Source organism: Dipodomys spectabilis, unplaced genomic scaffold (assembly GCF_019054845.1).
Source record: "Dipodomys spectabilis isolate Male_0828 unplaced genomic scaffold, ASM1905484v1 ptg000783l, whole genome shotgun sequence".
NCBI classification, from domain to species: Eukaryota; Metazoa; Chordata; class Mammalia; order Rodentia; family Heteromyidae; genus Dipodomys; species Dipodomys spectabilis.
The window spans coordinates 1,633,375-1,648,451 of NW_024871460.1; the positions used below are offsets into that span (position 1 = coordinate 1,633,375).

At 38.9% G+C, this 15,077-nt stretch overlaps 1 pseudogene; it reads left to right on the forward strand.

The window, feature by feature from the left end:
- Window positions 1-14,415: 14,415 nt before the first annotated feature.
- Window positions 14,416-14,563, forward strand: LOC122102503 (annotated as a pseudogene).
- Window positions 14,564-15,077: the final 514 nt, after the last annotated feature.

Here is a 15,077-nt window from a genome sequence, read left to right on the forward strand (position 1 = left end):
GAACTCTGGGCCTGGGCGCTGTCCCTCAGCATTTCAGCTCAAGGCTAGTGCTCTACCACTTGAGCCACAGCACCACTTCCAGCTTTTTTTTCTGCTTATGTGGTGCTAAGGAATTGAAGCCAGGGCCTCATGCGTGCAAGGCAAGCGCTCTACCACTGAGCCTCCTTCTCAGCCCCTACCCTGCATTTCTTATGATAAATGTCAGAGTACCAACTCCCAACTTCCCTCTCTAAACAGCTTACGGTAGCACAATGCATTTTGTATTGAATGTTAGGGGTAAGTCTGCTGAGTTGCATTAAAAGTAAATTTTAATGTTGCAAGTTTTACAGATTTGTCAAACAGTACTTAAATGTAAGAAGAAAAAAGAAAAGAGTGAAAGATGTGCAAGGATGTGCTTTGCCTATGGAGCTGAACCTTAAGAGTGTGAGTGTCTCCTGCTGGTTACAGCACTACTCTCCTTAGAATGAAGAATGTCTAAGAATGAAGAATGAACGTGTATCACTCCAGAGTCTGTGGCAGACAACAGAGACCACTACAACTGGTTTGGGGTGGAAGGGATATCAACTCCTCCCAAGTGTGCAATGGTTTAGAAAACCACTGGAAATGATCAGAGTGGACTCTAGACTGTGAACTTGTAAGAAAAATTCCTCATCTTAAGCATCACAATGTCTGCTACAGTTCCAAGAATGTTCATTACTACAGTGGGAAAATGCTAAATTGGGAAGCCTTTAACCACAGACCAAGGTGCAGGAAGGCTCACACCTCTACTACAGAGAATTATGGACTTGGATGTGACTTCTGAAGAACTGCATTGCCTCAGCCACTGTACACAGCAGAATGGCTCACACAGTTACCCTATCTACTCATCTTCCGCCTCCATAGCTGAGTCTCAGAAAAATGTCATGGACTGCCAGGGTCCAGTGGCTCACATCTGTAATCCTAGTTACTCAAGAGACTAAGATCTGAGGATCACAACTAGAAGCCAGCCTGGGCAAGAAAGCCTGTGAGACTCTTATGTCCAGTAAAGTCCCCAAAATACTGATGTGAAGCTCTTGCTCAAGTGATAGAGAACAGGCCTTAGCAAAAGGAAGAAGAAAAGAAGGAAGGAAGGAAGGAAGGAAGGAAGGAAGGAAGGAAGGAAGGGAGGGAGGGAGGGAGGGAGGGAGGGAGGGAGGGAGGGAGGGAGGGAGGGAGGGAGAAGGAGGTCAAGGACAGTGTCCAGGCTCTGAGTTCTAGGCCCAGGACTGGCACAAAATAATAATTTTTTTAAAAGACAGGGACTGGCACTACTTCAGTCTTCTCTACTCATCAAAGGCTAGAAGTACAGTTTGAGAATTTATATTTACTGACTTATGGAAATTAAATTTCCTCTAGAAGAAAATTTGCACATTGATCATCTAAGTTTTTAGATAGTTCTACAGTTTTCAATATGGATAAAAGATAACCAAAAACTAGATTTTTTATTGTAACCTAAAATTACATACTACTTTTTTTCTTGGAGTGCTAGGAATTGAACCCAGGGACTCCACAATTGAGATACAGCTTCATTCCCTGGATTATATATTATAAAATGGGACTTCCAGATCTTCAAGATAAAAACTCTTGATTCAGGTTGGGCTTAAGCCAATCTGTACTGTTTTATATCACTAGTCAAAATTGATAGACATGTCTAGGTTTTGTCCAATGGTTAGGCATTATCACTCATTTTATTTTGCTACAAAACCTTTGTGGGGAGGACATGCTATATTAAACAAGATTGACCTAGGTCAAGCTCAGGAATGTATTCTTTTTCTTCCCTTTAATCCTAGCTTTATCCCTAACCTCTTCTTGGTTGACCAACCATAAAGAGAGAACAGTGTCCTAAATCAGGCATAGGATATTTAGTTTGGCAACTTTAAAGAAGGCTTAAGTATGCTTACTGCCTTGGTTAGAGATCTGGTGCCCTATTTAGAAATTCAGTGGGATGACTCACAGGGCATTGACAAAGGGGTAGTTGTACTGAACCCCTCTTCCTTGGGGTAGGGGTGAGAAGGACTTTTTGGTGCTGAGATCAGTCCCCACTGTGAGGGTTAGACCTGGTTAAAAGCAAACAAGTCTAAATGGAGGTGGACAAGTTTTAGTCACATATCTGTTTCCTTCATAACAAATATTAGATAAACAAATGTTACACAACCAGCACTTTTATAAAGTTCAGTGAGTACAATTGTGATACAGAGTTATTGATGGGCGTGTAAGGGGTGCATCCCCTCAACTAGGGAGAAGACTACATGATTTTGGAAAGCAAATTGTGAGGAAGAAAAAAACAAATTTCATCTGTTCATCTGTTTCTATATCTATTTATCGATAGATTTATTAAGCTGTTCCCTTGTTTTGTAGTAGCAGGGGTTTCCACTCAAGGGGTAAGCCATGCCTCTGGCTTAGCTTTCTGATGGTTATTTTGGAGTCAGTCCCTCAGACTTTTCTGCCAACACTGGCTTTGAATTAAGATCCACTGGATCTTAGCCTCCTGAAGAGTTGTGATTACGTGTGAGCCACCAGCTCCTGACCTAATTTCATTTATTTTTTTTTTCTTTTAGTATAACTGGGGTTTGAATTCATGGTTTTAGACTTATATCAGGCAGGCACTCTACAACTTAAGCCACATCTCCAGCCACAAATTTCACATTTCTATTGCATATGAATTTCTCTTCAGAAAGTAGAAACTTAAGAAAGTAGAACATTTTTTGGCTAGATTTCCCCTATTGTATACCCTGATAGCGCTCTGGATTTTTTCTGTAGTGTTTATTGTAGTTTTGCATTATTGTTTGTATAATTACTTGGGCAGCATCTTTGCCACCTGCCGAAGACCGTCTCCAGATTATTATCGTCTATATCCCTAGAAGTAACACAGAGTGTTGCCAATACTATTTTCACAACCTAAGTATTTTCACATACACTTGAATGTGAGCTGGGAGTGTGGTTTAGTGGTAGAGTGTTTGCCTACCAGGCATGAAGCCCTGGGTTTGATTCCTCAGTACCACAAACACAGAAAAAGCCAGAAGTGGCACTGTGGCTCAACTGGGAAGAGCCCTAGTCTTGAGCACAGAGGCTCAGGGACAGGGCCCAGGCCCTGAGTTTAAGCCTCAGGACTGGCACAAAAAAATTACACTTGAATATAATGAAACTATTATCCCAATTGTCACCAGGCATCTGTGGCTCACACCAGTAATCTCAGGAAGCTGAGATCTGAGGATTGTGGTTCCAAGCCAGCCCAGGCAAGAAAGTCTGTGAGACTCTTATCTCTAATAAACTACTCAGAAAAAGCCAGAAGTGGTGCTGTGGCTCAGGTAGTAGAGTGGTAGCCTTGAACACAAAGAGGCTCAGGGAGAGTGCTCAAGCCCCAGGATCATCCCCCACCCCCCCAAAAAAAATTATCCCAATTGCCAACAATTACCTTTCAAACTTCTTCCATCTTCATGCCAACCTTCCAACCAGAATCTTAACTACTGAATTCAAAATTTTGTTTAATGCAATAGCATCTTTCCTCACTTGTCACAAGCTAAAAGATGGGAAGTATCTTGAAACTACTGTGTGTGCCGTCACTCCAATGGTCCATGCTTGTCATTTGTGTGCATTTGCCATGTAACTTAGCAAGAAAATGGTTCTAAATATGTGATTGACTTAGTCATCATTACTGTATTCTAACATATCCATTTTCCCTATTGAGAAAAGTAAGGCCCAGAGAGTTTAAAGAACTTGTTAGAAACTGGCAGAGCTGAGATATGAGCCCAGGTTCTTTTCATTTCAAAGCTGGAGCCAGGCCCAGGTTGTCTGAGCATGTCAGTTTGCAGAATGGATTAGGCGCTGGGTCCTTCTCTTGCTGATTTAACTACGCAGAGGCTCGATACGTTCTATTTCATCTCTGGCCTTAAGAGTCTTCAAAGGTGATTTCTAGTCACCCAATAATTGTCCCCAAATCCTATTACAACCAAATAATTCGGACAAACCAAGAAGTTGATTCCGGTGGGATTTTATGTGACCTTCCTCACCGAACAGCTCTCCCTGCAAGACGAGACGGAGAAGACAGATGAGGCAAACACCGCTTATGAATCCCACACCTCCATTTCTGGAAGAGATGTTTTATTTTAACTCTAAATCTTTAAAGGCTTCTTTGTAAAGTCCCAGAAAACACTTGGGCTTGTTTTGTTTTCAAGGCAGAATGGGAGCCTGTACTATTAAAAGCTGTCGTCTCTCCAAGGAACTCTGTCCCTTCATTACCCAGCAAAGCAAGAACGGAACTTTTTTTTTTTAATTTTCCAATGGCAATGACAGTCTAGACAACTCGGATGAAATACACCTTTGAATTACTAGGTGATTCCACAGGAGGTAGAGACATGTCCTGTTTTGATGGTGACATACTCTTTCAAACCAAGTTGCAGCATTCCTCTTTTCTAAACACCTGGTGAGATAGCAAAATAGAATTATGGCTTTTAGAGCATTATAATTAAAAGTGAAGGCTGCAGTCACAGAACTTTATTTTCAAGCATGAGCTTTGCTTTGCTTTCTAACTTCTGAGGCTCCCGGGGTCGAATTCCCAGAGCTGTGTCTCACCAGCACATTTGATGCATTTTCTCAGCTCTAACACAGCACAGTTGCATCGCATTTGCACACAGCTTCCAAGGGATCAGAAGGAGCTGAGAGGCTTATATTAGCATTTTGAAGAATGTGATTATTTAAAGTTTTGTAAAAAGATATAGACACTTATGGAGAAGCATTTGAAGCCTGAGTATGATTCTTACCCAAATATTTTACCCAATGTACTGCTGTGGGAAGTAATTCTCTACAGAGGACCTTCAGAAATAGCAAAAGAGTGCCAGGCACTGGTGGTTCCCACCTGTAATTTGAGCTACTCAGGAGGCTGAGATCTGAGAATCAAGGTTCAAAGCCAGCCCGGGCAGGAAAGTCCGTGAAACTTTTATCTCTAATAAACCACCAGAAAACCGGAAGGGGCACTGTAGCTCAAGTGGTAGAGCACTCACCTTGAGCTGAAGAGCTCAGAGTCAGCACGCAAGCCCAGAGTTCAAGCCCCACGACCAACAAGAAAAAGAAAGAAAGAAGAAAAGAAAGAAGGAAGGAAGGAAGGATGGAAGGAAGGACGGAAGGAAGGAAGGAAGGAAGGATGGAAGGAAGGAAGGAAGGAAGGAAGGAAGGAAGGAAGGAAGGAAGGAAGGAAGGAAGGAAGGAAGGAAGGAAGGAAGGAAAGGAAGGGAAGGGAAGGGAAGGGAAGGGAAGGGAAGGGAAGGGAAGGGAAGGGAAGGGAAGGGAAGGGAAGGGAAGGGATAGCAAAAGATTTCCAGTTTCAACTACTCTGGTAAACACAAGGATGATGTGTTCTGTAATGTAAAACAGAATCCAAGTAAAACTCATAATCACGTGACTTCCACAGACCTATTATATTTACTAGATAAGTGCTGTGCTCCTAGAAGGGAAATAGGAAGGCTATCAAATTCTTACCTGAGCTGTATAAACACAACATTATAGGTCAAGTAAGAGTGTAGCAACCTCTCTGTACAGCATCTTTACAAGAAAATAAGAATTTTAAAACAGTAAGAGTGTAATTTGAATTTTACAGCATTATGGCCCTTCTAACGATTCCTATTTTACTAACCAAAATCAGCATGACTGTTTGGAAGAGGTAATCCAGTATACAACTGAAAAGGCATAGTTGTGTTTAACCGAGAGTTCCACACAGGAGTCTACAGCCTTCTCCTCAGGATGACTGTGCGTTAGAAGAAAGGGAATACTCAGACTTTTGAAGACCTGTTGCTCACTGGTTCTGAGCTGAATCCAGAAGGATAAAAATGCCACCATGCTCTTCCCATCAGAACGGTTGCTTAAGAAGGTCAAACGATTAATGGGGTTTCAGTTCAGGTCCAGTTCACAGTGGGTACATGTGGCTCCCAAATCCATCCTGTGGTTATCTTGCAAGTTCCAGTGTGCATAATCTGACTAGTCATACTTAGCAGTGAACAGAATTTTCACTTGGGCTCGCTGACTTGCAGAGTGAAGGTGTAAGATGCCAAATGGAAACCACACGATATTACTTCCCTGGCAGGGATGGAGAGTTGAGTGTTGCCAGGAGGATTTGACTGACTCAAAGGTGGTGATTTCTAGCACATTCCCATTTAGCTCTCATGACTGTCCTGTGCAGAAGACGAATGAATTTTGAAAACCAACAGCATATTATCATCAATTTAATCAAATGGCAACTCCGATTTCAGCTCTTGTCCCAAGTACTAATAAAGGTCTACAATAAGAAACTTAAAACACTTTATAGGCATTATATCCAATTTATTCTGACCACAGTCCCAAGAGATACATCGACTTAAAATCCTCACGTTGTAAATGTGAGCAGTGAGGCTTGGCAAATTTAAGTTAACAAGTCCCAGATTGCATGTTAATGACTGGGAAGCTAGGATTGAATCGAGGCTCTTTTTTATTTCGAGGTTTGTGCTCTTAACCCTGACTCAAACTACCTCTTTCTTGAAACCAGATACAACTGGACACTGGATATACACTTGACATATTTTTGTTAGAAAATTGGTGCAGTTATGTCATACACAACAGTGTTGACACAACGGCTGTGTCCCTGTCTTGTTTTCTCTTTGTACTCCATAGTGTATAACCTATTATCATATATTTACTGTGTTCATACCGTATTACTAACAGACAAAATGCAAGGATTGCAATCATTGGGATGTGGAAGTTGGTAGAGCAGCTATAATACCTATTGTCCTCATTTATAAGAGTCAAGATCTAGTTTTCCAATTAAAATGAGGCTTTGTCCACAGCCAGCTTGACAATTTTCTTAAAAAATTAATTTTTCCTATATTGGAATAACTTCAAATGTGATTGCTTATAACAAGAACGAAAGAGAAAAATCTTCATGCACCTATTATCATTCATTTAATTACCCAAATTAAAAATACCATCAGATTTTAATGGATGTGGAACATTCCTGCCCATTCTTACAAATACAGCTCGGAAAGAGCCAATTAAGATTACTTTCTTCCAGGGCCTAGCAAACATTTGCTCAAGAGGATTTTAAATTTCTCAGGGGATCAAGAAAATAAGAAAGTAGAAAAAAAAATCCTTTCTGCTCTCAGGCAGAAATTCAAAGGGAAAAGCCCCTCCTTATGTTGAGCTGTTTCTCTGGAACCTGCCTGATTTTATAAAATAGACTTAAGGATCCCTTCTAATTGTCATATTTTTGTTCCCATGCTAGGAAGATAAGGGAAATTGTGGAAGTAAAACTTGAAACCAACTTCAGCATATAGACAAGGAAGTGTTACATACTGCAGATAGTATGCTCTTTATTGTTATTTAATTACACACCACTCCATTCCTAATCCAGGCTCTGTACATACTTCTACCAGTGATCTCCACAGCTCTACAGCTTTTTGTATTTTTTTTCTTTTAGCTTGTGATGACTTTATATTCCTTACCTAGTCACCCTTCTTGGACCAAATCAAATTTCACATTCCCTGCTAAGTACTTCTATGCCGATCTGTTCCCAAAGGCAGAACCAATCACTCCTGGGCTCTGTAATTCTGCGGTGGTGCTGTTCATGCTTTTGTTTTGAACCCTTTTCACAGTGTTCTTCTAATTAGTTTTATCCCTATTTCCTTGGTATTCTACATTTTCTTTTTCCCTTCAAAATATCCCTTAGTCTACACTGGCCAAGAAACTGCTGTCAATGTATGCTTCCTTTTTTTTAAGCTCTAGCTCTGTTTGAAAAAGAAGAAGTAACATCTAGAGCGGTGGTTATTAACCAAAGGAATTTTTGTTTCTTAAGATACATATTATGTTATTATTTCCAGATTTTCCAGATGTTCCATTTATTAAGTAGATGAGAAGGATGTTGTTAAACAGTTTACAATGCACAGGGCAGCCTCCACAGCGAAGAATAATGGGTCCCAAATGTCAACAGTCCTGAGGTCAGAAATCCTGGTCTAGAGTGGAGATTTGCTCAGGGCTTCTGAAGGGAAGCATAATTCATGCTAAAGCTCCAGTGTATGAAGCTGCTCCAGTCATCTTCCAAGGAAGATGATACTAAATGTGATGAATTAAGGGTTTACCAACATTTCCTTATAAGGTGAAACATCATTTGACTAGTCAAACTTCCTCAAGCAGTTGGAAACTAGGAGGTTTTATTTTGAGAACTCTAAAAATTCATGCAAACATTAGAAACTGCATTCTGAGGGTCCTCTCATTGACTTCTTAAAGAGGCCTCCCCTTGGCGACTCCCACTTTATTCTTTCATGATAATTTTATCCTTGGAGCTATTGCTTCACTGTTGCTTTTCTTCAGTCTAAATCCCTCAGAGAATAGGGCGGGGAAGAAGGGAGGATTGTCCTCTGTGATGCAAGCGTGCTGGGAGAAAAATGGCCCCCTTCTATCTCAGGGCCCTGTGTTCTTAAGAGCAGTTGAAAAAAGTGTTGCACTAAGGGAACATCTTTTCTGACTTGTTTACTTCACCTTAGGGTACAAAGAAGATAGATCCTTCTATCTTGATAGCCGCAGCAGCACAACTTCCCAAGAGTGTGTCTTATGTGACATCCCATTTACAGCAATCTGAAACAGAATACTTAGGGGCTACTCCCAGACCAGACACATATTTTATTCCCAATAAATTCTAATCATCTGAGGCCACAGCACAGAAGATACATGTAGGCAAGGGGAAGACATCAGTTCCTTTCTACTCAGGTTTTCACAACCCAAGAAGATTTGGGTCTGTCTCACCTCCTTCTCTTTGTCTTTCAAGCTCACCTTTGAGTTCTCAGAGAAATGGGACAAAAATCATGTGTAGTTCATCAGTCATTGTCACACCATTGTCTGCTTGATCCCTGTTTCAGGATTAGCAGGGAAAGCTCTGCAGCAGTGGCTCACATTTGTAATCCTAGTTACTCAAGAGGCTGAGGTAGGAAGATCATGGTTTGAAGCCAGCATGGGAAAAACATTGGTGAGTCTCTTATCTCTAGTTAATTGCTTAAGTACAGAAGTAGAGTTGGGGTCCAAGTAGTAGAGGGCTAGCCTTGATGAATAAAGCTATGGGAAAGGAAAGCGCCCAGGCCTTGAGTTCAAGCCCTGCTACCAACACACTCACAAAAGATTAGCCAATGTCATTGATACACAGAATAGAATAGACTCTTGTCAGAAGATGTTTATCCATTTGACTTTTTACTTCTGGAATCCAAGGTGACTACAGAAGAGAGTGCAAAGTTGAAGTAGATATACTATGTTCTTATTCTAACCAATTGGACTTTTGTAGGTCCATATAACAAGTCACTGTTTTTGCAAAACTAGTCACTAAGTCCTTGTATATATTCCTTATATTTTTACCTGTTCTAACTTTGTAACATTGTTTTCAATCATTTATACTTCAAAACAAGCAAATATGACACTCAAGTCAATTTGGCTGTCTTTTAATACCAAATATACTCATGGGTTCAAGACTAAGGAGAAATCTCCTACTTAGCATTGGGTGAAATCATGCCAGTGCAGGGAGTTAGGAAATTGAAGAAAGGATGACATCATTCTATACAGAAAGAAGTGGTCACTTAAGCTTAGAGAGAAGAAATTTTTTTTTTATTGTGAGAATACCATACAGAGGAGTTACAATTACATGGGCAAGATAACGAGTACATTTCTTATCAAACATTGTTTCCCCTTCCCATCCCATTTTTTTTAAAGATGAGGCCTATCTGTAGATCCAATGAATGAGTAGACAATGAAGACATTGTCTACAATAGGACATTTTGGGTGAATCCTAATTATGGTAACTTCCCTGGACAAGCTCTTACTCTAGAACTTACTTTCTCTTGCATATATAAAATATCTGCATTATTCTTCATTATCTGCATCAACTGAAAATAGGAAAAAGTATTTGGAGGTAATATTACCTCCTATGAAAATTTCCAAAGCAAGCCGTGTTCTGAGCAGCACAATCAATCAAACATTTGTTAGGAATGCTTTGGGGCTCTCTGGAGGACATCCACTTGTCAGAATTTTCAGGGCGCTGCATCATTCTTACTCTTCAAGGTACGTGACCTTCCAGGAAATTAATTATTGTTCCTATTTGTCCTTTCTTGAAGACGGTCTGAGCCTTTAGGTTTCATGATATTTTTTTTGGCAGTATCTACTTACAGTTTCAGTCTGCTAAATCTGACTTGAAGAATGTCAGGATGAAATGCTGGTTTGTCTAACAAACCTGACACCCAATGCAAATGTTAGCCCAACCTCAATGCTCTCACATCCACCAAGATGAAGATTAAGTACTACGTGGCTCAAGCTGAGTATTTCCATGGTAAAATTTTCCCCAGCTCCCAGCTCCTTCTCTATGTTTTTTGTGATTAACAAACAATAAGTATCATGCCAAGAGAGACCATTTAAAATTCTTGGAAACATACTGCAAAAACACAGAGAGAACACCCAAATGTGCCCTATCCGTCATTTCGATATCCTTACAATGCTATTTTCTCCCCTTAAAGCAACAATGACAGTCCTTTAAAAATAAATTGATGAGGCACTCTCTATGTGCCAAGAACTTTATTCATTATTGATGGGAACACAAGATAAAAGTAGATATGATTCTTACTCTCAACATGGTACTAATAATAGTTTAAGGTAAAGATGGTGGACATTTGTAAAGCCAAGACAAGAATTATAGAAAAATGAAAAAGAAAGAACACCAATCAATGTTATGAAAAGTATTAGAATTTAGATTTTTTTAGCATTCCTGGTCATTTGAGAAGGTCAAACAGAAATTTTCTCTTAGGCATAAAATGCAAGTGACTACTTTTTAATCTGTGTAACTGCTATTTGTTAACAGGTTTAAATTTTTTGAATGTTATTACATTAATTATTGGGGAAGGCTAGTCTGGTTTGGTTTTGTTACTGACAGATTTTGTTTTCTTTAAAGCTTATATGCTTTCTTTTGTTTTCTGTAGGTTTTGTGTAGTTTGGTTTTGTTACTGATTGTTTCCATTTTCTTTTAAGCTTTAAAAAAATCCTATTATTGACCTAGTTATCACAACTTGAGGAAATCATAGAACCTCAGTTTGTTAAGTTACAAAATGGTAAAAATAGCACTAACCTTTTAAGATGTCATATGCGTTTCCTTCCATAACAATGGCAAAGCCCATTATAAGGTGCATGGCCCAGAGTAAGAACGGTAACAACCTTAGGTTGACTAATTGGCTTTGATTTTGTTTTTGGCTTATATGTTTTTTTTTAAATAATTACGTTTTTCCTCAGTAGGGTTAGAAATGTAAACTAATTTCATTAATTATTCTTTTTAAGAGATATATCCATTTCTTCATTAAGTAAGGTTGAGGATGGCAAACGGTTACTGTTGTTTCAAGCATGTTCTTCATGTGGCTATATAATAACCTGGCCAGGGTAATGTAAATGAAAATGATGGTTAGTATCTCTGTTTGGAAATATTTAGCTGTTGATGTCTCAGTCTCCAGCACCTCCTGCTCAGCTGGATTGAGCTCAGTGTCACTTGGATGCTGAGCCTCAACTTGCTAAGTATCATCATGCGAAGAGGACCAGACCCACTGCAGACATTGCACGAGTAAGAAACAGAACTTCATTGCTCAATGAAGACTCTGAGATTGCCACTAGAAACCACAGAGTAAATTGCTGGTAGCTTTACCAGTAGTCAGTTTGCAGGGGTGACTAAGAAGACATATGCTATTATTAGTGAAAGGTGTTATTCTCAAATTATACACTGTAAAATATCCAGGGCTTCCTGGAGAATCTAGTACATTACTCCTTCATGCATGAACAAGTAATCAACATGGGCTATCTGATTCTATAATGAAATGTGAACTCCTTCTCCAAGAGATTCGTCTGGATTGGTGAAGTTAATTCTTTCTTTTTCACTGTTTTGATTCCGGTTTCCTTCATATTGTTTTTATTGTGAAAATACTGTACAGAGGGGTTACAATTACATGGGCAACATAATGAACACATTTCTTATCAAGCATTGATAAGAAATGAAGTTAATTCTTTTTTTTGTTTGTTTGAGTCCGGTCGTGGGGCCTGAACTCTGGGCCTGGGCGCTGTCCCTCAGCTCTTCAGCTCAAGGCTAGCGCTCTACCACTTGAGCCACAGCACCACTTCCGGCTTTTCTCTTTTTGCTTATGTGGTGTTGAGGAATCGAACCCAGGGCTTCGAGCATGCAAGGCAAGCGTTGTACCACTGAGCCACCTTCCCAGCCCATGAAGTTAATTCTTAAGCAAGGAACTCATAGAGTTTCCATGACAATCCTCTGAGAAATACTTGACAAACCAATATCAACCTTGGCTCAAACTCAGGACTTCAACACGTGCTCTAACACTTTAGCTCTCAACATGATTGGCGTGAGTTAGCTTGATCAAATTATTTTTCACTTTTCTAGGATTTTGTTTCCTTGTCACAAGATGAAGTGTTGACTTAATGATGTCCAAGGTGCCCTATCATCTTATTAACCTCTGTTAATATCACTTAAAGCAAATATAAAGTTAAGACTTCCATTTTCCACAAGCTAGAACTTCCTTAAAACTCATGATGAAATCAGAAAATATTTCTCGATGTAGACAAGCATAAAGAGCAAATCAGAGCTCTGATTTTGAATCACTACATGACCACTGAAAATATGAAATTCTAGATGTGACCACCTTGAGGACAAATACTATTACTTCTTTATCTTCATGTAATCATATATTACGGTGTCTGCCATATGTAGAGGATGCTCAGGAATTACCTGTTGAATTGATAGGTGGATTGACCAACTCATGGATGGATAAAAAATGAAGATATTTCTTTGGCATTCTTGTTCTATGTATGTCTCATGATGTCCTTGTCCCCTTAACTTGCTTTATTTCCTTCAAGGCATTCCTACTATTGCTTTGTAAGCTTATGCCTTTTCCCCTCAGATAGGCATAATACACAGGTACACTTCTTTTTATAAGGAAAAAGGAATGCTAAGAAATCAGAATGATTGAGATTTGCATAACAGACTTGGAGGCTCCTTCATAAAGAGTACGTAAGCATAGTGACTGAGCAAGAAATGGAATATAGACAGGCTCCTAATTACCTCCTAGTGGAGGACAAAAACCAAGACATGGAGTTGAAGAGCTTAAATTTCAGCATTGGCAGAAGATCCAGACAGTCTCCTTTCTTTTACCAGTTTAAATCTTACTGACAAATAAAAATTGCACATATTTATTTTATATATAGCATATTGTCTTAAGGTATGTACTACTTGTTAAATGGCTGTATTAAGCAAGTTAAGATATGCATTATCTCATATACACCTGGTGAAATTGTGAAAACATTTACAATCTAGGATTTTTTTTAGATATCAAGTTTCTTTAATTGCAATTTCACATCTATTTTAACTTAATTCTTTTTAGTATATATATTTTTATTGTAAAGATACTGTACAGAGGGGTTACAGTTACACGAGTAAGGTGATAAGTACATTTCCTATTGAGCATCATTACCTGCTCCTTTGTTTTTCCCCTACCATCTTAATATTTTTTAACAGAAACACTTTTAAGGAGGGAAGAAAGGGATCTTATTGAGAGTCATTCAATTAGAAGAAAAGTGTGTGTGTGTGTGTGTGTGTGTGTGTGTGTTCACATAGGTAGTCTCTTGTTGCTCTGTAATATATTTTAAACTACACAGGTAAGTGTTTTAAACAACAATCAAAGGTGTCAGCAAGTCAAGAAGAGAAGATAAAGAAGACAATATAAGTGAAATTTTACTCAGGTTAATGATACTCTGAAAAAAATTCTGAAGAAAACAATATTTGAAATATCACAAACTTCCATTCAAATTCTCAAATAACGGATGGTTTCCATAGTTTTAGTACACACTAGAGAATGAACAATTGTTCAAATGTCAGAAGTTAACACAAATCTAGAATTGATTTTATTCATGTTTCCTTACTGTCTGAAATTCTTTTTCAATGTAATTATAACAGCAAGAACCAAGAAAACCCAATGATGACATCAGATCTTTTAAGCAACATTTTGAGTTTGACTGATAACAAAATGTGCCTCTAATCTCCTGATAGTTGATTATTGCATCTACTAAATACTATAAAACACTGTTATTAGAAATCAACACAGTTTTTCATTTCACTGGTATTGACACTAATACCCATATTTTTTATATTCATATTATCTTACTAATTCCATTAGTCCTTCTATGCATAGCAATAGTAAGCTTGGCATTGTCCCATTTGCATTTTTAATTTCTTTCATAAATTTCAATTGCTTATAATTACAACTATGACAGCTTATAAAACTCAAGTCAACCATGTGCTTCTCAGTCAGTAGGACTCTGTTCTTTTAATTAGCATTTATAATAAAGAATCTCACTGGCCTCCGGGTGCTTACACAGGCTGTGTTCTTACACTGACTGTCTAGAAAGAAGAGGCAGAGTAAACCTACCCCATATACACCTCAGCCCAGACCTGTGCCTAAATAAAGAATCTCACTCTATCTTTAGATTTCTTGAGGGAAACTTCAATGAGCTCCTAGAAAGCCCAGTTGTGTGAATGGCAAAGTTTCTCTCATCTACAGGTCTGTATGTGGTCTCAGCAGTAGCATCTGAAGCAAATGGTAGCATGAGGTCTATAATATATGGGGTGGCTACTTCAGCTGTTTGCTATCTGTCCTGTTCACGAGTAATTCAGGAATACAGATTGGGTAACATTTATATACGGAATACTACCTGTCTTGGTTTCATTTCCTGTGCCCGTCTTTCAGAGATTACTTTCACACTTTAGGACAGATATGTTTATCATGCCAGTTGCTTTCCAATTGTGTACAAAATAAATGCAATGTTTTCTCTTAGAGCCTCAGTCATTTGCAATGGCCTAGAGCCTGCCTCAGGCTAAAGCTACAAACACATAGATTTCACCCTCTATCTCTTCTTCTAAGTATCATCTCACCTCCAAAGTCCACATTTGATAGTGGCTTCCAATATTTTTTTCAGAGGTTATGACTATTAGCTGTAGGTGGACTGAGCTACTACCAAGA